A 26,296-nucleotide genomic window follows, 5' to 3' on the forward strand; every position below is an offset into this window, starting at 1 on the left:
ACAATCTGTGCAGCTGTCAGGATGGCCCTGCTGATGCCGTGGGATTCTGTGTTCTCGCTGAACCTCGCTGTGGTAGGCATCTGGAGCTTTTGAATGCCCAGTGCGCAGCACTCCTTTTGGGGATAGTCACTCCCCATCCATCCCCACCTCTGTTTTAGTGGGGCCGACCCTCCCAAGGTCCAGGTGGGGGCATGCAATCAGGAACTCTATCATTCTAACCATAGGGATTGGGCAAAGGATGGGTTTATGATCCATGCTTGGACCAATGAGATTCATAGGTCTTTTGCCAAAAGGGTTAGGAAAAAGGTTCTCTGTTTCCACCTTTTTTTGGGTTGCTTGGCTGATTGGAGGCCTGGAACTGCTGGAGATCATCTTTGCAATGAGAATGAGAATGAAGCAGTCAGAGTGGAGAGCTGAGCCACGAGATAGAGAGGGAGAGAGGGGGAGAGAGAGAGAGAGAGAGATTCCTGATGACAGCATTTAGACTCCTCCATCCAGCCATGCCTGAAGTCCTTACTGTGGACTTTCCATTTACGGAACCCAATAAATTCCCTTTGGTGTCAGTTACTATCCCTTGCAACCAAAAGCCATCTTAATGATACGATGCTCTATGGCTATTTGGGTCACAACGAGGATTAAATGAGCTGACGACATATATAGAATGCACGGCTCATGGGGGCCCGTGAAAGGCAAGCTCCCAGGTATCTCTCTTCTCCTCCCCTCCAGTGGATATAGCTCCGACCTAAAACCTACTAAAAGCATTAAACCCATTGAGAACAGGCATGGATGGGTTTGGCTGGTTGTGGAACAATAAACGGCAGAAGCAAAACTTCACACTGCCGCCTGCACCCTCGACACCCCGTGTTCTTAATTTAAATTCTGAAAAGGCGACAGAGAAGCCACGGCTGTAAATAACCGCATGAAATGATGCAAAAACAATCTCAAGAGACACCCTTTGTGTTTTCCCTGCGAGAGGACAGCCGTGGGGCAGTGCAGAGACATGGAAATCTGTAAAGACGGTCTCCTCCATCTGCTCAGGATTAAAAAGAAGTTCGCAAGTGTGAGATCTACAAGTGGCTCCTCTCGTGACTGCCTCCTCCCCTCCTCCTCCCCCTGCTCCTCCCTCTCCTCCTCCCCCTCCTCCCTCACCTCCTCCTCCCCCTCCTCCTCCTCCTCCCTCCCTCCTCCTCCCCCTCCTCCTCCTGGGGTGCTCCAGCTGCCCTGAGTTTGTTTTTCCTGGGCCTAAGCTTAGATGTGGGGCAGGGCGGGGTGGAGGGGGTCCTGGGATCTGTCCCCACCCGGCAAGTCCAGGGAGGCTGCAGGCGGCTCCAGGGTCTGCGTGTTGGGAAAAGCATTCCAGCTGATTGTTTACTCTGTGTCTGCAGCCACGGTGGCCACGCCAGGGCCCCTCCAGATGCTTCCAGCTGGAGCCCCATGAACAGGCCCTGCGGCCTGGCCCACCAAGCGCACTCAGGCTGCGGCCTGGTTGCCAGAAGCACCTCCCCCAGCCAAGCCCCCCACTGCATGGCTTTCCGCGCCCCTCCCCGCCTGCCTGCCACCAACGGCTTTGAACCAGCAGGTCAAGGACCAGAGCCAGCCCACAGATGCGTTTTGTTTTGTTCTCTTTTATTTTGTGTTGTTTCTTTGGAGCTGGCCATCAAAGCTCCGGAGGTTTCGCAGGGAACTGTGGATACCGGTTTGTCTTGACAAGGTGGGAAGGTCTTGCAGTCCTGGGCCTGCCGTCCTTGTCCTCCCTGCTCCACCCCAGCAGGGGCTGCAGCTTAGCAGCGTTTGGGCCCTCACTCGAGTTTCTGTGGCCCCTGAAGCAGGCTCTGACACCGGGACCTGGGTGCAAGTAGTTTATTAGGGAGAGGATCCCAAGAGGTGATGATAGGGGTGGGGAGGAGAGGGCAGCGACTGTGTCTCTGGGATACTGCTGGGTACCTCTGGGACAAGGTGCAGAGCAGGCCTCAGCTTCCTGCTACCGGAGGGGCCGGGGAACTGGGCTGTTGCCCTGCAGCTCCCGTCTGTCACTGGTTGGGGCTGGATCCGGGGTATTAACCCCCTGGCACTGTCCATCTGCCAAAGAGAAAAACCTCAGGTGGAAAGTCACAGATGGAGAGTCACCCTACACAGATGGAGAGTCACCCTACATGCTGTCGACATGTCCCAGAAAGGGCTGCCACGGCCACACCCTCGAGATGGGCCCTGGCTCTCCAATTTGCCGCAGTCCCCACCACTCCCCATTGCCTGTCTGCCTGGCAGGAAGCCATGCAGGATTCCTTCCTCCTGTTGTCACACTCGTGCGGCCGATTTCCTTCCAGAAGGGAAACCTCCCTCTCTGATCACATCACCTTCAAAAGCTAGAAACAGAAAGAGTAGCTCGGAGCGGCCTGTGGTTGTCACTATGCGGGGCGTCTTCTGTTTATGTCGCTGGCCGAGCTGGCATCTCTCACACGCAGTGGGAAGCGCCTGTGGCCCTCATGGGATGTTCAAGGGCCCCCGGGGCGCTGGCTTTCACCTGAGGAGACCCCATGGAGCTGTGCCAAGCTCTCAGCCTGCATCGTCTCTCATCCACCCTCACCACAGCCCACCAGAAGCTCCCTAATGCTCCACCCACCAGGATCAAGGGCACTACCTGGGTCCCTTGCTGGGAAGAAAGCCAACTTGTGGTTAGCCCATCCCACACCACAAAGGCCCAGGGGAACCCCTCAAACGTGCTCGGATTCTCCAACACCCACTGGGTGGTCAACAGTTTGATTCCGACAGTCACGGGAGTGGTACAGAGCCCCCGGGTTAAGGCTCAGACCCCCAGCGGCCCCTGCTTCAGTTGTCAGCCTACCCACACTGCTGCCAGCTGGCTACAAACTCGGGGGGTTCCCACGACCCCCCACCCTACCTCTGGTCCCGTGATTTGCTAGAAGGACTCCCAGAACTCAGGAAAGGACTATTCTCACTCTTCTAGTTTATTATAAAGGGTGTAGAGGAACCGCCAGATGAAGAGGGATGCGGGGTCTGGAAGGGCCCTGAGCACAGGGTGAAGACACCTGGAGGCAGCACATGGCGGGGCGGAGGCCGGCTCTCTGAGGCCAGGTTCCAGATTCCAGAATGTTCTTAATGTTCAGCTACCATCGTGTTCCTAGTTCTGCTAGCCTGAACCGCCCAGTGGTCACCTGGCAGCTGAGCCTGCCCATGTGCCACACCTTGGATCTCATTGTCCTCTTCCTTCAGTGTCCTTCCATCTCCTCTGCATCGACCCCTGGCTTCCCCCCACCCACCCAAGCTGCTTCCTCCTGGAAGCCTTCCCTGACTGCCGGCTGCCTCAGAGAGGGGGCTCTCGCAGCAGCCCGGTCTGAATCAGCAAGGGCCCTACCCTCCAGGAGTTGGCAGTCTGTGAATCACGGGTGCCTCTGCAGTGGGACAGGTCTAAACAGGCAGACAAACCAGGCTGTGAGGGCAGTACCCAGATCATTAGGAGAAAGGGGCCCCAGGGACCTGGCGTCTGGCTGCACTGCGGAGTGGGGGTGCCTCGGGTGATGCAGGAGCTCTGGTCTTTCTGCCCCTGTGAGCGTCCTTTCCTCTCTCCAGGGGATCCAAAGATGGAAACAGAACCCAGAGGCAAGACCCTGATTGGCTGGCCCCCTTTGTGGGAAGGGGGCATCTCCGAGTTATGCCCCACAGGGGACATTTTTTGCAGGGACCACGTGTCCCTGTGCCTCTCCAGGGAGCAGGGATCTGGGGTGATGGGGAGGGGACGCACAATCGTCCAGAGCTACAGGGAGCTCCAGGGGTGCCTGATCACCTTTGGTCTAGCTAGGTGCACCCGTTCCCATGGAGGGATGACTCACCCCTAACGTGTCATTTCAGCCCCTCCTGGCCTCCCCACCCTTCCCAGAGGCTCCAACAGACAGAAGAGTGGGGAGCAGGGGTGAGCAAGTCGGTGGCCAGTTGTGAGCTGGGGCAGGGGAGTGGGGACACCCTTGGGAACATCCCAAGCCAGGGTTCTTCGGGGGCTTGGGATCCAGGCCTTTCCTGCTCTGGCATTGGGCGTCTCTTCTGCGCGTGTCAGTGTCCACACAGCCACCTACAAGAGGTCAGCCAGCCGTTCCCATGGAAACCACCTGGGAGGAGACTAAGCACCCCCCCACCCCGCCCCGCCTTCCTTCCTCCTTCTCTACCAGCTTTCCAGAAAACTGACCTGGCCTGGGCCTGAGCATCTCGCCACCCGCCCCCTCACCCTGGCCCCATTACAGATCGATGAGACAACGTCGGAGCCCAAGGTCACTGCGCTCCCAGAAGCCACCGTGTCACAGACCCGGGAAACCACCTGATCTGACATACTGGAGAGTCTCGATGGTAAATCTGGACCCAGCCAGCCTTGTTTGTGCAAGATTCACTCCTCCGGTTTCGGTGGCGTGGGCGGCGAGATCCTCAGGCTCTGCGGCTGTTCCTCCATCCTCCCCAGGGGCATGTGGCCAGGCTGGGCACCTGCATTCAGCAAAACCTTTTAGCCAGGCCCCGGGGGTGATCTCAGAGCCCCCCCGGTGGAGGAGGGAGGCCACGGCAGGACGTGTGTGTGTGTGTGTGTGTGTGTGTGTGTGTGTGTGTTTGGGAGAAGGAGAGAGGCAGCCCTCACTCCTCTACCCTGCCTACGGCTCGGCTGGGCAGCCACTTGGGGGACATGCTCTAATTAGCAGCTGCCTTAATGGCCATTTCCAGGCAGGGGTGGGTGGTGAAGAGTTTTTAGAGGCATGTCCTCCGGAGGTGGGGTTGCTAGATTTAGCAAATAAAAACAGAACGTCCAGCTAAATTGGAATGTCAGATAAATAACAGATAATTTTTAAAAAATATTTTATTTATTTATTCATGAGCGAGAGAGAAAGAGAGAGAGGCAGAGAGAGAAGCAGGCTCCATGTGGGGAGCCCGATGTGGGACTCGATCCGGGGTCTCCAGGATCACGCCCTGGGCGGAAGGCAGGCACTAAACTGCTGAGCCACCCAGGGATCCCGACAACAGATAGTTTTTAATGTAAATATATCCCATGAAATATTTGGGACATACTTATGCTAAAAAAGTTATTCATTGTTTATTCAACATTCAAATGTAACCGACTATTGTCTTTTTTTTTTTTTTTTTTTCTGGTCACCATATCTAGGAGGTAGGACAGCCCACTGATTTTGAGACTCCTACCCCTTTGGCTTTTCCTTCTTCCCCCTCCCCCTTAGATTTCATTATTTGCGTGTGTTTGGTGGGAGGAGGAGCGTGAAAGTATTTTTCAATCTGAACTGATATTTGTGATGAGGTCTTGCTCTGTCCCTGACACGCAGGCTGGCCACCAATTCACATCCTCCTAACTCCACCCAAGAGTGGGACCCTGGCCATCATGGCCAGCTGTTTCTCCTTCTGTGACATCATGGGCCACCTTGAGTGTTGTACGCATTGTACGCAGTTCAACTCCATATTCGAAAATACGACACTTTGCAGTCGTGCAGTGCACATCCTGTACGACCCTATATAGCAACCCTGTTCCCATGTCTGGATTTTGACCACCAGGAGCTTTCTTTCTCTCATTTGCTCCTCTAACTGGGCCGCCCAAGGACACCATCTCGTTGCCCCCGACTCCCTCCATCCAAGGAAAACTCGGGCAACCTGGGAAGGCACTGTAGCAGTGTTTAAAAACAGTTGAGTGCCCAGGCCGTGCACAGAAGGGCTTTTGATTCTCTGGGCCGACCTGACATCTGCTGGAGGGGCACTCCCTTCCCGCTGCCCAGCGTGCGTAAAGAGCTGGATTAAAGATTTCCTGCCCGCCTGCCCGCCCACCACATCCTTTCCCGCTCCTCGGCCTGGCCAACCCCCCAACCTAGGCATAATTTTAGAAACTTAATAAGATGCTGTGCCGCACATTCTTGGCCTGGAGCCTGTGGGGGCAGGTCCTAAAAGAACACAGACATTTCTTTCTTAGGCCGTGCCAATAGAGATCCTCTGTTTTCCCTGGGGACAGGTTTCTGAGGGGCCATTGTACACAGACGGGCTTCTCGCACACTCGCTTCATTGTGGGGTCCCCCCACCACCCCATCCCACCCGGGCTGGATTATTTTGCAGGGTCAGTGCCAGCTTCTCTTTGCCTTCCCCAAAAGCTGCGGGGATGGGGGATGGGGGCACGGATTCGAGGGCCCCCAGTGGCAGTGGCTGTGAGGATCCCTTTGCACGTCGGATCCCTTTGCACATCGCTGAGGTCATTTGGTATCTTGAGACGATAAATGATGGACGAGAGCCTCTGGGTCCAGGGGAAAGAAGGCTGGTGTGCTTTTAAGGGATCCAGAGCTTGGACAACAGTGAAGGTTTTTGTTCCCTTCCCAAGCCAGGAAAGCCTGCGTGGTCTTTTCAGATTTCAAGGAATCGCCCCATTCCTGGAACGGGTGTTCTCGAGGCTTCTGGAGTTCAAGGGAGAAGCGGGTAGGAAGAGGCACATCCAGAGTCCGATGTCTGGTGACTAATGTCTATGAAGCACTTGTAGGGTGGGCTCCGGCCTCAAGCTTCTCCTTCATCTTCTCTTCCTTCGACCGTAGCAGACGGGGGGCCATTGATGTACCCATTTTACAGATAAGGAAGCTGAGGCTCTGGATGCGAGATGCCCGTGGTCCCACAGCGAGGCAGGGTTGCAGCCAACACGGAAGACCGAACCCTCAGCCATGAGACTGCCCCACACACCTGAGTCTATTTTTTTTTTTTTTTTGGTTTAAAAAACAGCTTTTTTGAGCCACTGCTCACGTATCATATGATTCTGCCTTTCAAGTGCACAGTTCCAGCAGTGGCTTCAGTATCTGGAGTTCTGCAGCCATCGGAGTTTAGCATGCTCTTGCGCTCTGGAAAAGAGACCCTTGGGGCGCCCGGCTGGCTCAGCAGTTGAGCGTCTGCCTTTGGCCCAGGTCATGATCCTGGGGTCCCGGGATTGAGTCCCACGTTGGGCTCCCTGCATGGAGCCTGCTTCTCCCTCTGCCTATGACTCTGCCTCTCTCTCTCTCTCTCTCTCATGAATAAATAAAATATTAAAAAAAAAAAAAAAGATGGGATCCCTGGGTGGCTCAGTGGTTTAGCACCTGCCTTTGGCCCAGGGCATGATCCTGGAGTCCAGGGATCAAGTCCCACATCGCGCTCCCTGCATGGAGCCTGCTTCTCCCTCTCTCAGTGTCTCTGCCTCTCTTTCTCCCTCTGTGTCTCTCATGAATAAATAAATAAAATCTTAAAAAAAAAAGAAAAAAAAGAAAAAAGAAAAGAGACCCTTCCCGCTTAGCTGTCACCGCCGATGGCCCTGCTCCCCCAGCCCCTGGCCAGCGCTCATCTGCTCTCTGTCCCCGGGGATCTGCCTCTCCGGGACACTTCACATACACAGGATCGAACAAAACGTGGCCTGCCATGTCCGGCTCCTTCTGCTGAGCATCACGTTTCCGGATGTGATGGCCATGTGGCCGTGACATCTGTCACCTCACGATCACCGAGGTTGATTTGGCGGCTCCGGCTGGCTGGGGTGGGGTGGCTCCCTCCTCCCTCACTCCTCAGTGCGTGTGCCTCCCGAAGCTGCATGCTCTGTTGGAAGGGGGTGACCTTCCCAGATGGAGGGGGACCGGTCTTGGGATGAGGGTTTACGGGGAGCGACGCTCCCCCCGCCAGAACTTCCAAAGCTCTCAGTGATGAGCACCGTGTTTTCAAGGCTCGTCCACGTCACAGCGTGTATAGACCCTACTCCGTTCACTCCTGGATGCTCTTCCACGATGTGGATGGACCTCCTGTTTATGCATTTGTCTATTGATGGACACTGGGGTGGCTTCCATGTGGATGATGGTGAGGAGTGGTGCTGTGAGCATCTGTGGCCAGGCTTTCCGTTCTCTCGGGAGTCCCCCGTCATTAGAAAGCTGTCCTAGGGACGCCTGGGTGGCTCAGTGGTTTAGCGCCTGCCTTTGGCCCAGGGCGTGATCCTGGAGTCCTGGGATCGAGTCCTACGTCAGGCTCCCTGCACGGGGCCTGCTTCTCCCTCTGCCTGTGTCTTCGCCTCTCTCTCTGTCTCTCTCTCATGAATAAATAAATAAAATCTTTAAAAGAAAAAGAAAGAAAAGAAAGAAAGAAAGAAAGAAAGAAAGAAAGAAAGAAAGAAAGAAAGAAAGAAAGAAAGAAAAGAAAACCGTCCTAGTGCCTCTCTGTGGGCTTTTCCGTGCTGGGATTTCCCAGCCTGGGGTCCCCCTGCCCAGTCACATCTGACCTATGCCGCAGGCTCCAGCTGACATCCCCTGCTGGATGGTCACTGTGGTCACTCTGTTCTCAGCTTCCCCGAGAAGCAGGGAGATGGCTCTGTGTTTGCATCCTTTGCCCTGTCACCGGCTTGCTTTGTGAGGTTGGGCCACCCGCTCAGCCTCTCTGGACCCGGGTGCCTTGATCTGTGAAGTGGGGACCGAATTCTGACCCCATGGGGCTGCCGTGAGGACTGATGTGGGCAAGCACTCTGAGTGCAGGAAGCCTGGAGACAGGCGATGTGGCCTTGGGGTGAGCACGTCCTCATCTCTGCAGCCGGGGATTCTCGCTCCGCCAAGTTCCAGCCCGGATCCAGGCCCTGGTTGGTGTCCTAAGCCACCCCCACCCGCCTCGAAGGAACTCAGGCTAGAGCACATGTTCTTAACCACGTGCAAGCTCACCACCCAAGGACATTTGGCCATGGACCTCATCAGTCATCACTATGGAGTGAGGGTGCTACTGGCATATGCTGGGTGGAGGCCAGGGCTGCCCACCATCCAGTGGGCGGGACGGCCCCCAACAGTGAATGATCCAGCTCCGAATACCAACAGTGCCAAGGTTTGAGGCACCCTGATCTAATGATAGCATTGTTCCTCATTTTTCGTATGTCTATGTATTTAATCTACTAATATTTTTTATTGAAGTATAATTGATGCGTCACGTTACCTTAGCCTCAGGGTATAGTGTATGGATTCGATGTTTGTACATGTTGTGAAATGGTCACCACACTAAATCTGATTACTGTCACCATACAGTCTACAAAACCCTTATTTTCTTCTGATGACAACTTTCACGATCTACTCTCTTAGCAAATTTCAAGTACGCACCACCACATTATTGACTATAGTCACGGTGCTGTAGATCACATTCTTGTGACTTGTGTATTTTATACCTAGAAGTTGTACCTCTTGATCCCCTTCATCCCTGTTGCCCTCCTCACCCCCTGTCCTAGCCCCCCAGCCAGCAGCCACTAAATCTGTTCTCCGTATCTATGAGTTTTGCTTGGTTTTATTTGTTTGTCCTATGTTTTTAGATTGCATGCGTAAGTGAAATCATAGGGTATTTGTCTCTCTCTGTCCAGCTTCTCTCACTTAGCATGATGCCCTCAAGGCCTAGCCTTGTTGTCACAAACGGCAAGATTTCATTCTTTGTCATGGCTGGATAGTAGTTCGTTGTATATCTGTCCAACATCTTTTTTTTTTTTAATTTTTATTTATTTATGATAGTCACAGAGAGAGAGAGAGAGAGAGGCAGAGACACAGGCAGAGGGAGAAGCAGGCTCCATGCACCGGGAGCCCGATGTGGGATTCGATCCCGGGTCTCCAGGATCGCGCCCTGGGCCAAAGGCAGGCGCTAAACCGCTGCGCCACCCAGGGATCCCTGTCCAACATCTTTATCCATCCATCCATTGATGGGCACTTTGGTTGTTTCCGTGTCTTGTCTCTTGTGAATAACGTGGCGGTGAACACGCAGGCGCAGATGACTTTTCAAGTTAGTGTTTTTGTTTTCTTGGGGTAAAAACCCAGAAGTGGAATTGCCGCATCAGGTGGTAGCTCTCGTTCTAACGTTTTGAGGAGCTTCCGTACTGCCTTCCAGCGCGGCTACACCAGTGTGCATTCCACCAACGGTGCACGAGGGTTTCCTTTTCCCCACATTCTTGCCACCACCTGTTATCTCTTGTCTTTTTGATACTAGCCGTTCCCACGGGTGTGAGGTAACATCTCATTGTGGTTTTGATTTGTGTTCCCCTGAGGAGGAATGATGGTGAACATCTTTTCATGTGTCTGTTGGCCATCTGTCTGTCTTCTTTGGAAAAAAAAATGTCTATTCTGATCCTCTGCCCATTTTAAAATTGGATTGTTTGGATTTTTTTTTTTGAGTTGTATGAATTCTTTCTTTTTGGATGTTAACCCTTTATTGGGTATATGGCCAGCACATATCTTCTCCCGTTCGGTAGGCTGCCTTTTCATTTTGTTGACCATTTTTTTTATTTTTTATTTTTCCTGTGCAGAAGCCTTTTATTTTGATGTGGTCCTACTTGTTTATTTTTGCTTTTGTTTCTCTTGCCTTTGGAGTCAGCTCCAGAACAACCATCACCCAGAGCGATGTCAAGGAGCCTATCACCTATGTTTTCTTCTAGGAGTTTTTTTGGTTTTGTTTTTTTTTAAATTATTTATTTATTTATTCATGAGAGACACAGAGAGAGGGTCAGAGACACAAGCAGGGAGAAGCAGGCTCCACGCAGGGAGCCCGGTGTGGGACTCGATCCCGGGTCTTCAGGATCACACCCTGAGCCAAAGACAGAAGCTCAACCACTGACCCACCCAGGTGTCCCTCTTCTGGGAGTTTTTTGGATTCAGGTCTTACAGTTAAGCCTTTAATACATTTTGAGTTAATTTTTGTGTGTGGTGTAAGAAAGTGGTCCAGTTTCATTCTTTGGCATATTGCTGCCCAGTTTTCTCAACACCATTTATTGAAGAGACTGCCCTTTACCCACCGTATATTCTTGCCTCCTTTGTCATAAATTAGTTGACCGTCTATGCATGGGTTTATTTCTGGATTCTCTGTTCTGGTCCATTGATCCATGTGTCGTCTTTACACATATGCCAGTGCCACACTCTTGATTACTATAACATTGTAGCGGTTTCAAATCAGGGAGTGTGATGCCTCCAGTTTTGTTCTCAAGATTGCTTGATTCTTTGGGATCTTTTGTGGTTCCGTACACATTTTAGGATCATTTTTTTCTATTTCTGTGAAAAATGCCATTGGAATTTTGGTAGGGATTGTACTGAAGCTGTAGATTGCTTTGGGTAGCATGAACATTTTAACAACATAAATTCTTCCAATCTATAAGCATGGAATATCTTTCTGTTTATTTGTATCTTCAATTTCTTTCATCAATGTCTTGCAATTTTCAGCATATAGATCTTTCATCTCCTTGATTATATTTATTCCTAGGTATTTTATTCTTTTTTGATGCAGTTATAATTGAGATTGTTTTCTTAATTTCTCTTTCTGATAGGTCGTAACCTTAGTATATAAAAATGCAACCAACTGATTTTTGCGTGTTGACTTTGTACCCTACAACTTTTCTGAATTTGTTAGTTCTAACAGTTTTCCTGTGGAGTCTTTAGGATTTTCTATATATGAAATCATGTCTATAAATAGTTTTACTTCTTCCTTTCCTAGCTAGATGTCTTTTATTTCTTTTGCCTGCCTAATTGCTATGGCTAGCATTTCCAATATATGTTGAATAAACATGGTTAGAGTGGACATCCTTATTTCATTCCTGATCTTAATGGAAAAGTTTTCAGCTTTTCACCATTGAGTATGATGTTAGCTGTGGGCTTGTCATATGTGGCCTTTATTATGTTGAGATATGTTCTGTTCATACTCACTTTGTTGAAGATATTTTGCTCATAAATGGATAATGAATTTTGTCAAATGCTTTTTTGCAACTGTTGAGATGCTCATATGATTTTTATCTTTCATTTTGTAATGTATATCATGTTGATTGATTTGCAGATGTTGAACCATCCTTTCATCCCTGGAGTAAATCCCTGTATGTATTTGTGACCTTGCCCCTTGCCAAGAGGGATTAGAAGTAACTAACAAAGATAGCAACAAAACAATGAGATTTTTAATTTTATTTTATTATTTTTTAAAGATTTTATTTATTTATTCATGAGAGATACATAGAGAGAGAAAGGCAGAGACATATGCAGAGGGAGAAGCAGGCTCCCGTGCAGGGAGCCCGATGTGGGATCTGATCCCGGGACTGCAGGACCACGACCTGAGCCCAAGGCAGACGCTCAACCGCTGAGCCACCCTAGCATCCCAACAATGAGATTTTTTAAAATGAGGAAACTGTCATTTAAAATAAGAGGAGGAAAGGAAAATAAAACAGCACCCATCTTAAAGTACACTCCTATTTCCAGAGCTGGGATATATATTTGGTCTGAGGTTCCTAGTGGCCAGAGCAAAAAGGGAAATAATCTGTTTCAAGATGCTCACCATTCCAAAATTGAAAACAAATTAAGAGCTCAAGGGAAGTCTGGTTTTCCTGGGTCTGAAGAACTCAAGGCTTTTCTCATATCCACCCTTGATACAGGGGCCACAGTAATGTGCTAGAGCTGACAACACCGTCCTTGATGACAGCCCTTATACAATAGTGAATGTCACACATTCTCCAAAGCAGGACTGTAATGTAAGGCTGAGGCCAGCTCAGCAAATACAGCCCTTTTTCAAGCACCTGGCCTGAGTATGGTGGTTTATTTTCCCAACCTGTTGGCAGAAAGCAGGGCTTGTGCTTTATGAAGTTTAGGATGATGACAGGAACAGGGGCTCTGGATCCAGATCGCCTGGAGTCAGGACCCAGATTTTCTCTCAAGCAGCTGTGTGACCCTGGACCATTCTCTAAACATGTCTGAATTCAGTTTCCTTATGGATCATATGAGGCAGAAATATGGCTTACCTCACAGGGCTATTGGAAGAATTAAATGAAATAATATGTACCCAAGGCTGACTCCAGTGCTGGCAAAAGTAAATGCTTAATCCGTGTCAGCTGTTGTTTCTGTGCTATGGAGGGTGCTTGGTAAATATTTCTGGAAACCTGCATTTGTTACCAGTAATGAAAGAGGCAGCCTTTGGGGTGGGGGTGTATGCATTTGGGATCCAGCCGTGCTCTGGATAGCAGTGAAAGCATGTAGGTTTTTGGCTCGGGGGAGATCCCCGCAGCCAGACACTGTCAGTTCTGACCCTGCTGTACTCGTTCTGAAAATCTTCTTCGATTCCTCATCAGAGAAGGGCAGCCTTCAAATGCTTTATCCCAGGGATCACTGGGTGGCGCAGTGGTTTAGCACCTGCCTTTGGCCCAGGGCGCGATCCTGGAGACCCGGGATCGAGTCCCACGTCAGGCTCCCGGTGCATGGAGCCTGCTTCTCCCTCTGCCTATGTCTCTGCCTCTCTCTCTCTCTCCCTGTGTGACTATCATAAATAAATAAAAATTTAAAAAAAACAAAAACAAAAACAAAAAACCAAATGCTTTATCCCAGACCCTTGGGGCTCATCCCTGACTTGCCACCAACCTTTCTGCCCTATACCCACCTCATCCTCTGACCTCGTCATTCCAGACTCCAGACAATTGTCAAGTTCCCAGGCCTTTGACCACACAGTGTCCTTTGCCTGGGATGCTCCCCCCCCCTCCCCGCCTTGCTCAGACAGTAGCACTTACCCGAAGCATCAGCCCCTTTTAAAAGCCTTTGCTGAATTTCCTACCCCCCAGAGAACAGTGGTTCCTGCCTCACATCCTCCGCAGCTATATCTCTAGGAATGCTGCCAGGATGGACATCCACTCATTGATTCAATCGGTCCAACAACTGGGGCGCCTACTGTGTGCCAGCCCTTGTTCTAGGCCCTGGGGTTACAACAGGGAGTGAAATGGACAAAAATCCCTACCCTTGGGCTCTGCATCTGCAGCCCTCAAACCCAGCAAAAGCTAAGTCAACTGGCCCAACAGAGACTCTCCAACTTCTTTTTTTTTTTTTTTAAAGATTTTATTTATTTATTCATGAGAGACACATAGAGAGAGGCAGAGACAGAGGCAGAGGAAGAAGCAGGCTCCCTGCAGGGACCCCAAGGCAGGACTCGATCCCAGGACTCCATGATCATGATGGGCTGAAGGCAGGCGCTCAACCACTGAGCCACCCAGGCATCCCAAGTTCTCCAACTTCATCCTCCGACTCCCCACCTCCATGTGCTGGGTCCCAGGGACGGTGCAATGGAATCCCCCACATATATCCCATGGGCCCCCACCTCCTTGTCCTTGCTGTTCCTCCTGCCTCAAAGGGCCCCCAAGGTCAAGCTGTCGTCATCCCCACTTTTCCAGGGCAGAAGCAGCAGCTCAGAGAGGCTGCAGAGCTTGCCTCGGGTCCCACAGCTAGTATGCCCCAGAGCCAGAGTAGAATTCAGATCCTTCCCCACTGGCCGCAGAGCTGGTGCAGGCAGCAGCTGGGCTCTGCGTACTGTTGGTGCCTGTGACTCTGAAGTCGTCTTGGGCTGGGCCTAGGGTCGCAGCTGGAGAAAAGAGACAACCTCAAATGATCCCATGAGGCCCTAGGCCTGGGTTCAGCCAGCAGTCCATCAGGGCAGGAGGTCCTCTTCACAGAAAGGAAGGCATCCCATGATCCAGCCGGCCTGGGTTCAAATTCCAGTTCCCCCACCCACTGAGTCCTGTGAATTGGCTAAATGACTTCACCTTTCTGAGCCCCAGTTTTCTCTTCTATAAAATGGGGTTTACAACAGTCTCTACCTGTTGGGTTCTTGAAGAGATTAAAGGAGATGAAGTATGTATACAACAAACACGAAAAACAACATAATCCGGTAATTGCTAGCCGTTGCGATTCTTGTTCATAATTACCATTACTAATAGTATTTTGTTAATTGGAATTGTTCAAAATAAATAAGAGGATTCAGCCACCAGCTTCAGGAGTTCACATTCATCAGTCTTGGCCTCACCTCCTCCAGGAAGCCCTCGCTGACCACACCACCCTGATGCGCCTAGAACCTCTACGTCCTTCCTTTGTGCCCCTTTCCCACTGGCCATTATAAATGCTTTTTATGGTCTCCTTTAAGTCCTATCTCCCCACCGGACTCAAACTTGGTCTTGGCCATTACTTGGTCTCCAGGGTTCGCCATAGCAGCTGGCATCTTGTGATGATCACTCGATAGCTGCTGCATGACCAAACGGACAAGGGGTAGCCTCGGATGCTTTTGTCTCTCCTTCTGGGGCTCAAAGAAGGATGTTCCTGGAGTCTTCCCGGGGGAGAGAAAGTGGACCAGGCAATGCTCTGCAGGGTGCCACGAGGATGCCCTGGGTGTCTGTCTATAAGAGGGATTAACTCCTGGCCCTGGAACCTGTGCCCATCTGTCCTCATGCCTCCGGGGAGCCTTTGGAAGTGGGTAAGGCCCACCCAGCACAGCCTTACCTGCAGACTCAGGGCTGTTGCCAGGTAGCGTGGAGCACCTAGCACACTGAGCTGGTGCCCCACGCCCTCTTTACCTGTTCACTCAGGCATCACCACCTCACTGTGTGGCCTTGGGCAGGTCATTTCAACTTCATGTGCCTCAGTTGTATCCTCTGTAAAATGGGACGACCAAAGGCATTCCCTCTCAGCACAGCTGTCAGGTTGCCCAGCTTGAGAACTACTCTGAAAATGTGAGCCATGTCTTGAAAATTCTTTAACCTTATTTGTTCATCTGGCAAGAATTTATGGAGCACCTACTATGTGCCAGACAAGCTGAGTGCCAGGTCCTGGAGACAGACTGAACAGGGTCCCATTTCAAATAAACCAGATTCTTTCAAAAATGTTTATGAGACAGCCGGGGAAATGTAAACCCAGACTGGATGACATTGGATGGAATTCAGAAATGTGTTCATTTTATTTTTTTTTCCCCAGCACGTTGTAGTTCTGCGGATATATTTTTATAAAGAGTCTTCGTCTTTTAGAGACTCGAATGAATATGTTTCAAGATGAAATGAGCTGATGTCAGGGGTCTGCTTCGAAATAATGCAGTCCGTGAAATGAAATAATTCCCTGAAACAAGTTTATTAAAAAAAAAAAATTCAGTGGCAGAGAGGGCATGGGGAAGGTGGATGAGATCAGTAGAGAGCAAGTTGATGCTGTAATAGTGCTTGGTGAGTTTAGCAAATATTCGATCCTTTAACTAACTGGATAATTACACACCATGCATGAGCAAGGCCCTAAGGAGAAAATGGGGAGCCAGGAATGGGGGCCTGAGTCAAGGCCCTGTGGGAGTTTGGTGTTGATTCTCACTGGGCGGGGAGGGTGGTTCCAGGTCCACACACTGGAGTGGGGGCGAGGGGCGCAGAGAAAGCGCCTGCCAACCTCTTCTCCCTCCTCCCAGCCTTTCTTGCAAGCAGGAAGCAGCAGCTTTTCAGCTTTTTAGGGAGAAGAACCCCAGACCTCCTGGAGGTCCATGGGGAGGGCAGGGAGGGGGTGTCCCTGGAGGCAACGCCAGCACCCAGCTGTGCCCCCAGCTGTCCCATGTGAACAACTGTTGGCTCTTGTCATCTCTGTGGGGTGTATACCCAGTGCTATGGACCAAATGTCTGGGTCTCCCCAAATTCACATGTTGAAACCTAGTCACCCACATGATGGTGTTAGGAAGTGGTGTTTTGGGGAGGGGATTAGGTCATGAGGGCAGAGGGTTTATGAGTGGGATCAGTGCCCATTCATGAGAAGAGACTCCACGGAGCTCCCTGTGAGGACAGAGAGAAGATGGTTGTCTGGGACCCAGGAAGCAGGGCTCACTGACACTGAACCTGCCAGCACCTTGACCTTGGTCCTCCCCGCCTCTGGAACCATGAGAGATAAATCTGGGTTGTTTCCGAGCTAGCCCATCTACGGTGTTGTATCCCAGCAACCTAAACAGACAGAGACGCCCAGCATCACATGCTCTAGGCCACATTCCTCATGGTGACAACCTGCGGATGGGGTCCACGGCGCACAAGGCAGCCCACTGAGAAAAGATGCCCATCCTCCCTGCCCTGGCTTCAGGGAGCTGAGAGCTGGGGTGCCAGGCTTCCACAGCGGGAGGCGAGGAGGGGATGCTCTCCTTGCCCTCCGGAGCCCTTGGAGGCCCAGCTCAGAGAGGAGGATGCTCTTTCCCGCATTGCCGTGGCTCCCTGACATGGGCCCCTGGGTCACAGATGGCTCATGTGAGGGGACAAAGGTGGGGATGACCTAACCACCCCAGCATCAGTTCCTTGAAAAGGTAGGAGTCCCAGATCTTTTTGAAAGCAGTTTGGCAGAGTGTTTCAGGGGCCCAGAAAGCGTCTGTGCTTTGCTTTCCAGTGATCACACTTCTGGGAATTTGCCCGAAAGAACTAATCCTAAAAAAAGAAAAGAAAGGCCACATACCCGGTAGTATCTACTGCAGCGACATTTATAATAGGAAATTGCTGGGCGCACCCGACGTGTTATAACCCTTGGTGGATTCGTAAATAGGCTTTTTAAAAAAGGAGTCAGAGGGCTCTTTTATCCACGTGGAAAATACTGATGATTTAATGCTAAGCAGAAAACCCAATGGCCTTTGGGGGATGGATGGGGTGATCCCAGCCCTGTTCCCCAGCGGGCAGCTGCATCCCTAGGGCTCCCCCTGGGACACCCGTTCCATTTTCGGAGTCTGGCACCTTAAGGCATGTTTCCTTTTTGGAGGATCCTGTGGCTTTCTGGAAGGGAAAAGAGAAGGATGAATGGAAAAACCCAGGGAGGCCCTTGAAGCCTCCGGGGAGGCAGCACCCGTCCGGTGCTGGGGTAACAGGGACAGGGATTCAGCCTTTTTCAACGTCAAATACTTGTTGACAGCTCAAACGGCCGGCCTCTTTCCCGGAGACTGAGGCACGCACATTTGTTTCTTTCTCAAAGGTTTTAAAAGCTCTTTATTTTATTGCAAAAGCAATACATGGTCATTGTTTAAAAAGAAAAAAAAGTACAGAGCTGTATAACATAAAGCTCCCGCCCACCACCCCTTTCTCTCCAGAGGGAGCCAACTTCAGCTGTCTGGGTCCTTTCTTTAATTTTTTTCTGTATCAAGTGTTTTCAGACTTTTTTTTTTTTTTTTTTTAGCTCCAAGCCACAGTGAAAAAAATAGATTTTGCATTGTAACTTAGTACACGCAGACACTGGCGTATAACTACCTGGAAATTTTATGTAATGCTGCTTATTATAAGAAATGCTGTCTGGGGTTGTCTCTTCCATCCTATCCTGTCCTGTCTGTCCCGTCCCATCCCATCCCATCCCATCCCATCCCATCCCATCCCATCCCATCCCATCCCATCCCATCCCATTCTGATTAAGAGCAAAGGCGGCTGGTCATAACCCAGTCATATGGTTTTACGCCCCACTGCTGGCTGTGACTTCCAGGGAAACAGAGGCTGTAGATGTTAATGTTCAAGGTCAACTGTCCACCCCCCACCCCTTCCTCTCCCCTGCTCTACAACTTGCCTTTCCCATCTGAGGATTTCACAGCCCGATCTCCATAACTGGGCCTATGGGGCTGGGACAATTTTTTTCCTCCTGAACGGTGGCAGAGGAACCTCTGCAGTGACTGGTCACGATGGGCTGTCACCAGCAAGGCTCTGTGGGATGTCCCCTGTGCGCACAGCTGCGAGGACATCCGTGGAGTGAGTTCTCAGAGCAGAACCCCCAGGTCAATGAGCGAGCCCCTCTCAGCCACCTCGATGGATGGCAGATGGAAAGGCAGAGAGGGGCTCCTCGGGGTGTACTGGGGAGGGTTGGGGGGCAGGACTGTTTGCTCCCTGCAGGGCACCCTGCCTTCAATGACTACACAGGACTTCACTCCTGTTTCATTCCCAGCCTGCTCACGATGCTGGGAAGTACCTGCTTTGGTGTGAGAAATGAGACAGGCCCGCACTCACTTCTCCTTTCTCCTCCTTCACTTCCTCTTTTGTCCCCGGAAGGCTTTGGAGGAGGGGACCCTCCTCAGCCCCAATTCCATAGCTCTTCCACGCGCCATCGACCTTTCTGGCCAGGGGCCTTGGGGCTCTTGTGTGGTGTGACTTGGCCTGTCACTTCCCAGGCAGGAAAAGCTGGTTGCATGTGCACAAGCACATGATTTGGAATGGGGGCTCCTGGCTGCAGTGGATTAGAATGAGAATTTGAGCAGTTAACAGGTGAATTTATTCGTAGTCCTACCTTCGGTTCAAATCCCGGTCACTTGACCAGGATTGCTTTCTCACTGATACTGTTTTTTTTTTTTTTTTTTAAGATTTTATTTTTTTATTCATGAGAGACACAGAGATTGAGAGAGAGGCAGAGACACAGACAGAGGGAGAAGCAGGCTCCATGCAGGGACCCCAATGTGGGACTTGATCCTGGGACTCCAGGATCACACCCTGGGCCAAAGGCAGGTGCTAAACCACTGAGCCACCCAGGGATCCCCACTGATAATGTTTTTAAAGAGGGAACAGCCAGTGCAAAGGCCCTGAGGCAGGATTGTGCTAGCTCGGCCAGTGTGACTGGAGCCGAGTAAGTGAGGTCAAGGTGTTTGGAGATGAGGGCAGAGAAGAATGGGGCTTAGATCATCTAGAGTTCTTGAGGCCTTGGGGAGGGAGGGCCCTGACACTGCTCTAGATTGTGAGGAAACTGAGTCAGGAGCTCAGGTTGGGGAGTGGTTGATGTTTTGTGTCCCGAATTCATTCGTTTGAACAGGACCATTCCCTTATCACAGAGCCACCCACGGCTGCTGCCTGCAGATCAAAACTGTGATCCCAGAAGCAAAGGGAGGCACGTTATAGAACATTTCTGAAAGAAATTGAGGAAGACAAAGAGATGGAAAAATATTCCATGCTCATGGATTGGAAGAATTAATATTGTGAAAATGTCTATGCTACTCAGGGCAATTTACACATTCAAGGCAATCCCTATCAAAATACCATGGACTTTCTTCAGAGAGTTGGAACAAATCATCTTAAGATTTGTGTGGAATCAGAAAAGACCCTGAATAGCCAGGAGAATATTGAAAAAGGAAACCATATCTGGGGGCATCACAACGCCAGATTTCAGGTTGTACTACAAAGCTGTGGTCAGCAAGACAGTGTGGTACTGGCACAAAAACAGACACATAGATCAATGGAACAGAATAGAGAACCCAGAAGCGGACCCTCAACTTTATGGTCAACTAATATTTGACAAAGCAGGAAAGACTATCCACTGGAAAAAAAGACAATCTCTTCAATAAATGGTGCTGGGAAAATTGGACATCCACATGCAGAAGAATGAAACTAGACCACTCTCTTTCACCATACACAAAGATAAACTCAAAATGGATGAAAGATCTAAATGTGAGACAAGATTCCATCAAAATCCTAGAGGAGAACACAGGCAACACCCTTTTTGAACTTGGCCACAGCAACTTCTTGCAAGATACAGCTATGAAGGCAAGAGAAACAAAAGCAAAAATGAACTATTGGGACTTCATCAAGATAAAAAGCTTCTGTACAGCAAAAGAAACAGTCAACAAAACTAAGAGACAGCCTACAGGGATCCCTGGGTGGCGCAGCGGTTTGGCGCCTGCCTTTGGCCCGGGGCGCAATCCTGGAGACCCGGGATCGAATCCCACGTCGGGCTCCCGGTGCATGGAGCCTGCTTCTCCCTCTGCCTATGTCTCTGCTTCTCTCTCTCTCACTGTGTGCCTATCATAAATAAATAAAATTAAAAAAAAATTAAAAAAAAAAAAGACAGCCTACAGAATGGGAGAAGGTATTTGCAAATGACGTATCAGATAAAGGGCTAGTATCCAAGATCTATAAAGAATTTATTAAACTCAGCAGCAAAGAGACAAACAATCCAATCATGAAATGGGCAAAAGACATGAACAGAAATTTCTCCAAAGAAGACATAGACATGGCCAACAAGCACCTGAGAAAATGCTCTGCATCACTTTCCATCAGGGAAATAGAAGTCAAAACCACAATAAGATACCACCTCACACCAGTGAGAATGGGGAAAATTAACAAGGCAGGAAACCACAAATGTTGGCGAGGATGTGGAGAAAAGGGAACCCTCTTACACTGTTGGTGGGAATGTGAACTGGTGCAGCCACTCTGGAAAACTGTGTGGAGGTTTTTCAGAGTCAAAACTAGAGCTACCCTATGACCCAGCAATTGCACTGCTGGGAATTTACCCCAAAGATACAGATGCAATGAAACGCTGGGACACCTGCACCCCGATGTTTCTAGCAGCAATGTCCACAATAGCCAAACTGTGGAAGGAGCCTCGGTGTCCATCGAAAGATGAATGGATAAAGAAGATGTGGTTTATGTATACAATGGAATATTACTCAGCAATTAGAAATGACAAATACCCATCATTTGCTTCATCGTGGATGGAACTGGAGGGTATTATGCTGAGTGAAGTAAGTCAATCGGAGAAGGACAAACATTATATGGGTTCACTCATACGGGGAATATAAAAAATAGTGGAAGGGACTATAGGGTAAAGGAGAGAAAATGAGTGGGAAAAATCAGAGAGGGTGACACAACACGAGAGACTCCTAACTCTGGGAAATGAACAAGGTATAGTGGAAGGGGAGGTGGGTGGGGGGATGGGGTGACTGGGTGACGGGTGCTGAGGAGGGCACTTGACGGGAGGAGCACTGGGTGTTATACTATATGTTGGCAAATCGAACTCCTTTTTTTTTTAACAGAACTTTTTTTTTTTTTTTTGGCAAATCGAACTCCAATAAAAAAATATACAAAAAAACCCCCCAAAACACCCCATACTATGGCACGACAGAGCTGACTTCCATGGAAATGACAGACTTCAACGAATAACAATATCACTCCCTGGTTTCTTCTTCATGACAAATGTTCCACAGGGATGCAAGTTTTAATAATTGTGGAAATTCTCTGCCAGGGAATAGGGATATAGGGAAACTGTTTATATTACTTGTTCGATTATTCTGACTTATTCTAAATAATAAAATCTATTCATTAAAAAGTAAGAAACAAAACAAAACAAAAAACCAGCAACAAAACTGTGATCCCAGAAGCAAAGGGAGGCACATTCGTAGGCCTTGCGGGTTTTTGTTTCTGATGCACGGGGAGCTTAAGGACCGAAGCCTCGCTACGTGCCAGGCAAGGCACCTCACTGCTCCCTTCGTGATGTCTCTCACTGTCACGACCATGCTGGGAGCCGGTGGCACAGCTGAGAAACTGGGGGAGTCTGGAGGGAGGGGCCAGCTGAGGTCTTGCTGCTGGGAAGGAGCCAACAGGGAACTTTGGCCCAGGCCTCATGCCAGAATTGAAGTCATCACTGCCCGTTTCCTCAAAGTGGAGGAGCCTGACCCCCCCACCCCCCACGCCCCTGTCCCCGAGCCCTGGTCAGAGCCTCTGGAGGTGGGGTGATCCCAGACTTCCTGGGACCCACAAACACAGCCCCCAGCTTGTGCTTCTCCTTCCGGCTGGAGGAGAAACCAGCCTTGAACCACGTTCTGCAGTTCAGGTCAGGCGCCCCAGAGCTGATGTGCCAACACGGGTGTTCAGGTTCAAATTCCAGAAAATGCGGAAACAGGCCAGCGATGGTGCGCCTGGGAGAAAGCTCCAGATGAGGAGGTCCCTTGGAGAGCCAGAGGGAAAGCCCTGGACAGACACATCCATTCCACAGCCCTGGACTGGAGGTGGGGGGTGGGGGTGGGGGGGACATAAACCCCAGAATCATATTTATTTAACACACAGTCACGTGGTGCACCAGGTGCTGCTTTCCCCAAACCTTATGACGAAATATCGTTGCCACTTCGCAGATGTGGCTATTGAGGCCCAGAGAGGTTAAGCAAGGTGCCAAAGGTCACACGGCTGGTAAGAGCAGCTGCTGCATCTGCAGCCAGTCTGTTTAGCCACCATGCTGTGGAGAGCTTCCTGGAGCTTAGAGCCTTCCAGATGGTCTAGACCTTTCGGGCCATAGAAGCTTAGAGCCCCAACCCACAAAACAGAGACAAGCAGTTCTGTGTGAGTTGAAGCAGCCCCCTGCCCTCCCCAGTGTGACAGGGAACAACGGTGGCCAACTTCCCCAGGCCCAGCCGAGGTCTCCAGACAGGTTCCTCCCCTCGCCAGGGGCACCCAGGGAGGCCCTCTGCCGCTTGGACCTCTGTCTCCACCACCTGCCAGCTCTGGTGCCACCTGAACCCCTCTGGGCCTCAGTGTGCCCCGCTCTAGGATACGAGGACTTTTGTAAGGAGCAAATGAGAGAATGAAGGTCAGAGCGCTCTGTCCAGGGCTCGGCAGCCAGTGGTGACTTTGGGGAGGGAGCATTCTGCACGCTTTCCCGATTGCACTGGCTGGCACGTGTCCCATTGACTAGAAACACGGACACGCAGTGCGACATCTGGGTGTCATTATGAAGGGGGGGTCTGGGCTCTCATCCCGAGGACACCTTTCCCTGTGCTTGGGGGGTCCCCACAACAGGTAACCTGATCCTCACTCTGAGCAGGCCAGGAAAGACTCTACCTGCAGCTCCAGAGCCTGGTGAAGACAGAAGGGTGGCCAGGTCTGCACCCCTGGGGGGTCAGGAGAGGGTGACCCGCATAATGACAGGGAAGCTCACCTGGGCCTCCATCTGGGCACTGGCTGCAGGTGCCACTGCTCCAGGACAGACCTCAGGGCCTCCTGCTCTGGCCCCAGCAGACTGGGCAGGTAACATTGCCGGATAGAATGGAGAACGCCAGGGACCCCTGGGGGGCTCAGCGGTTTAGCGCCCACCTTCAGCCCAGGGCGTGATCCTGGAGCCCCGGGATCGAGTCCCACGTTGGGTTCCCTGCATGGAGCCTGCTCCTCCCTCTGCCTGTGTCTCTGCCTCTCTCTCTCTCTCTCTCTCTCTCTCACACTCTTTGTGTATCTATCATGAATAAATAAATAAAATCTAAAAAAAAGAAAAAAAAAAGGAGAACACCCAGGTGAATGTGAATTTTAGACAAACAAGGAGTGTTTGGGTTTTTTTTCCCCCTTAGTCTAAGTATGTCCAGTGCAACATTGGGAATACATTATAATTCTGCAATATTTGGGAAATATTTGGGTCCCAAATATTTGGGACCTATGTACACTAAATAATCGCTAGCTGCTTGTCTAAAATTCACACCTAACTGGGCACCCTGTGTTTTGATTTGCTACATCTGGCAGCTCTCCCAAGGCCTCTCTCCAGCACCTCCTCACCCCCCACCCCCCAGCTCACCCCTTTTTGGCTCCATCTTGCAGCAGCAAAAACAAAGGGCTTGTCCAGGGCTAGGAAATGGGCACAGGGCCCCCCTCAGATTCCCTGTCTGCCTGACTCAGCAGTAAGAATCTCTGCTCAGGGTTTCTTGGAGGATAAGTCGTGTGACATAGGCAGGAACCGTGTTTTGCAAACGGAAGAGGTATTATGGAAACATCAGTTACCAGAATTTGTCATCAGAAGCAGCAGAGACCAGTCTGTGGAGGGTGTTTCTGGGGACTGAGTTCCTTCTCTGAAGACTCGTTTTTGTTTTTTGTTTTTAAAAAATATTTTATTTATTTATTCATGAGAGACACACAGAGAGAGGCAGAGACACAGGCAGAGGGAGAAGCAGGCTCCAGGCAGGGAGCCTGATGTGGGACTCGATCCCAGGACCCTGGGATCATGTCCTGAGCCAAGGGCAGATGCTCAATCACTGAGCCAACCAGGTGCCCTTACTCTTTTTTTTTTTTTTAATTGGGATAAAATTCACATAATATAAAATTTAACATTTCACCATTTTGCAGCCTACAATTCCATGGCATTTAGTACATTCAAAATATTGTGCAACCATCCCATGAGCAACTTCCAGAACATTTGTAGCAGAACCAGAAAGAAACCTCATACCCATTAGGAGTCACTCACAGCTCCTTGTGGCCCCAGAGTCACCACTGGTCAGCCTTCTGTCTCCGTAGATTTGTCTATCCTCGAAATTTCATACAAATGGAATCATATGACAATGGGACGCCTTTTGTGTTCAGCTTCTTTCAATGAGCTTAATGTTTTCAAGCACAATATTTTCAATCTACATGGTAGCACATGCCGGTACTTCTTTCTATTTTATGCCCAAATGATATTCCATCATATGGATACACAACATTTTGTTTACCCATTTATCAGTTGATGGACATTTGGGTCATTTCCACTTTAGACTGGTGTGAGTATTGCCACTATGAACGTTCCTCTGTACATTTTTGTTTGAATACCTGTTTTCAATCACTTTGTGTATATATTTAGCTCTGGAGCAGCAGCTGTGCCGTTTTGCATGGCCACCAGCAACATGTGAGTTTCAGTTTCTTCACGTCTGTCTCAATACCAGTTATTTTCCATTGAAAAAAAATTTTTTTTTTCTATGACCACCATAGTGGTATCTCATTGTGGTTTTGATTTGCATTGGCCTGATGATTAATGATGGGGACCATTTTTTTTCCTGTGATTCTTGGCTGTTTGCAGAAACATCTCCTCATGTCCTCTGCCTATTTTTAACTGAATTTTATTTCTTATGGGAAAATATATAAATAACATTAAAACTTACCATTTTAACCTTTAACAAATTTTTTTAAAGATTTTATTTATTTATTTGAGACAGTAAGAGCACAAGCAGAGAGGAGGGTCAGAGGCAGAGGGAGAAGCAGACTCCCCACTGAGCAGAGAGCCTAATGTGGGGCTTGCTCCCAGGACCCAAGCCGAAAGCAGACACCTAACTGACTAAGCCACCCAGGCACTCCCCACTTTAACCATTTTTAAGTGTACAGTTCAGTGACATTAAGTACATTCACAATGTTGTACAACTATCACCACCGTCCAGCTCCAGAACATTTTATTTAAAAAACCTATAGTTTAGGGATGCCTGGGTGGCTCAGTGTTGGAGTCTTTGGCTCAGGTCATGATCCTGTGGTCCTGGGATCAAGTCCTGCATCAGGCTTCCCGCAGGGAGCCTGCTTCTCCCTCTGCCTATGTCTCTGCCTTTCTGTGTTTCTCATGAATAAATATAGAAAATCTCAAAAAAAAAAAAAAACCAACCCACTATTTTTTAAAAGTAGTTTTAAGAGATGCCTGGGTGGCTCAGTCAGTTGAGTGTGTGACTCTTGGTTTTGGCTCTGGTTGTGATCTCATGGTTGTGAGATCGAGCCCTGCCCACATGGGCTCTGTGCTCAGTGTGGAGTCTGTTTGAGATTCTCTCTCCTTCTCCCTCTGCCCTGCTCTGCCCCTCCTGCTTGTGTTCTTTCTCTCAAGGAAATAAATACCTTTTTAAAAATATTTATTTATTTATTTATTCATGAGAGATACAGAGAGAGAGAGAGAGAGAGAGAGAGAAAAGAGACATAGGCAGAGGGAGAAACAGGCTCCACGCAGGGAACCCGATGTGGGACTCGATCCTGGGACTCCAGGATCACGCCTTGGGCCATAGGCAGGCACTAAACCTCTGAGCCACCCAGAGA

The 26,296-nt window shown here is 50.0% G+C and overlaps 1 long non-coding RNA gene across 1 annotated transcript; it reads right to left on the reverse strand.

Annotated features, from left to right (window-relative positions):
* Window positions 1-1,658: 1,658 nt before the first annotated feature.
* On the reverse strand, window positions 1,659-4,669 carry LOC121486169. The gene is made up of 3 exons (XR_005986560.1): window positions 4,342-4,669; window positions 1,945-2,079; window positions 1,659-1,845 (listed from the first exon to the last, which is right to left on the reverse strand). It is a non-coding gene; the product is annotated as an uncharacterized LOC121486169 (long non-coding RNA).
* Between the last annotated feature and the right edge of the window lie 21,627 nt (window positions 4,670-26,296).

This window comes from Vulpes lagopus, chromosome 3 (assembly GCF_018345385.1).
Source record: "Vulpes lagopus strain Blue_001 chromosome 3, ASM1834538v1, whole genome shotgun sequence".
NCBI classification, from domain to species: Eukaryota; Metazoa; Chordata; class Mammalia; order Carnivora; family Canidae; genus Vulpes; species Vulpes lagopus.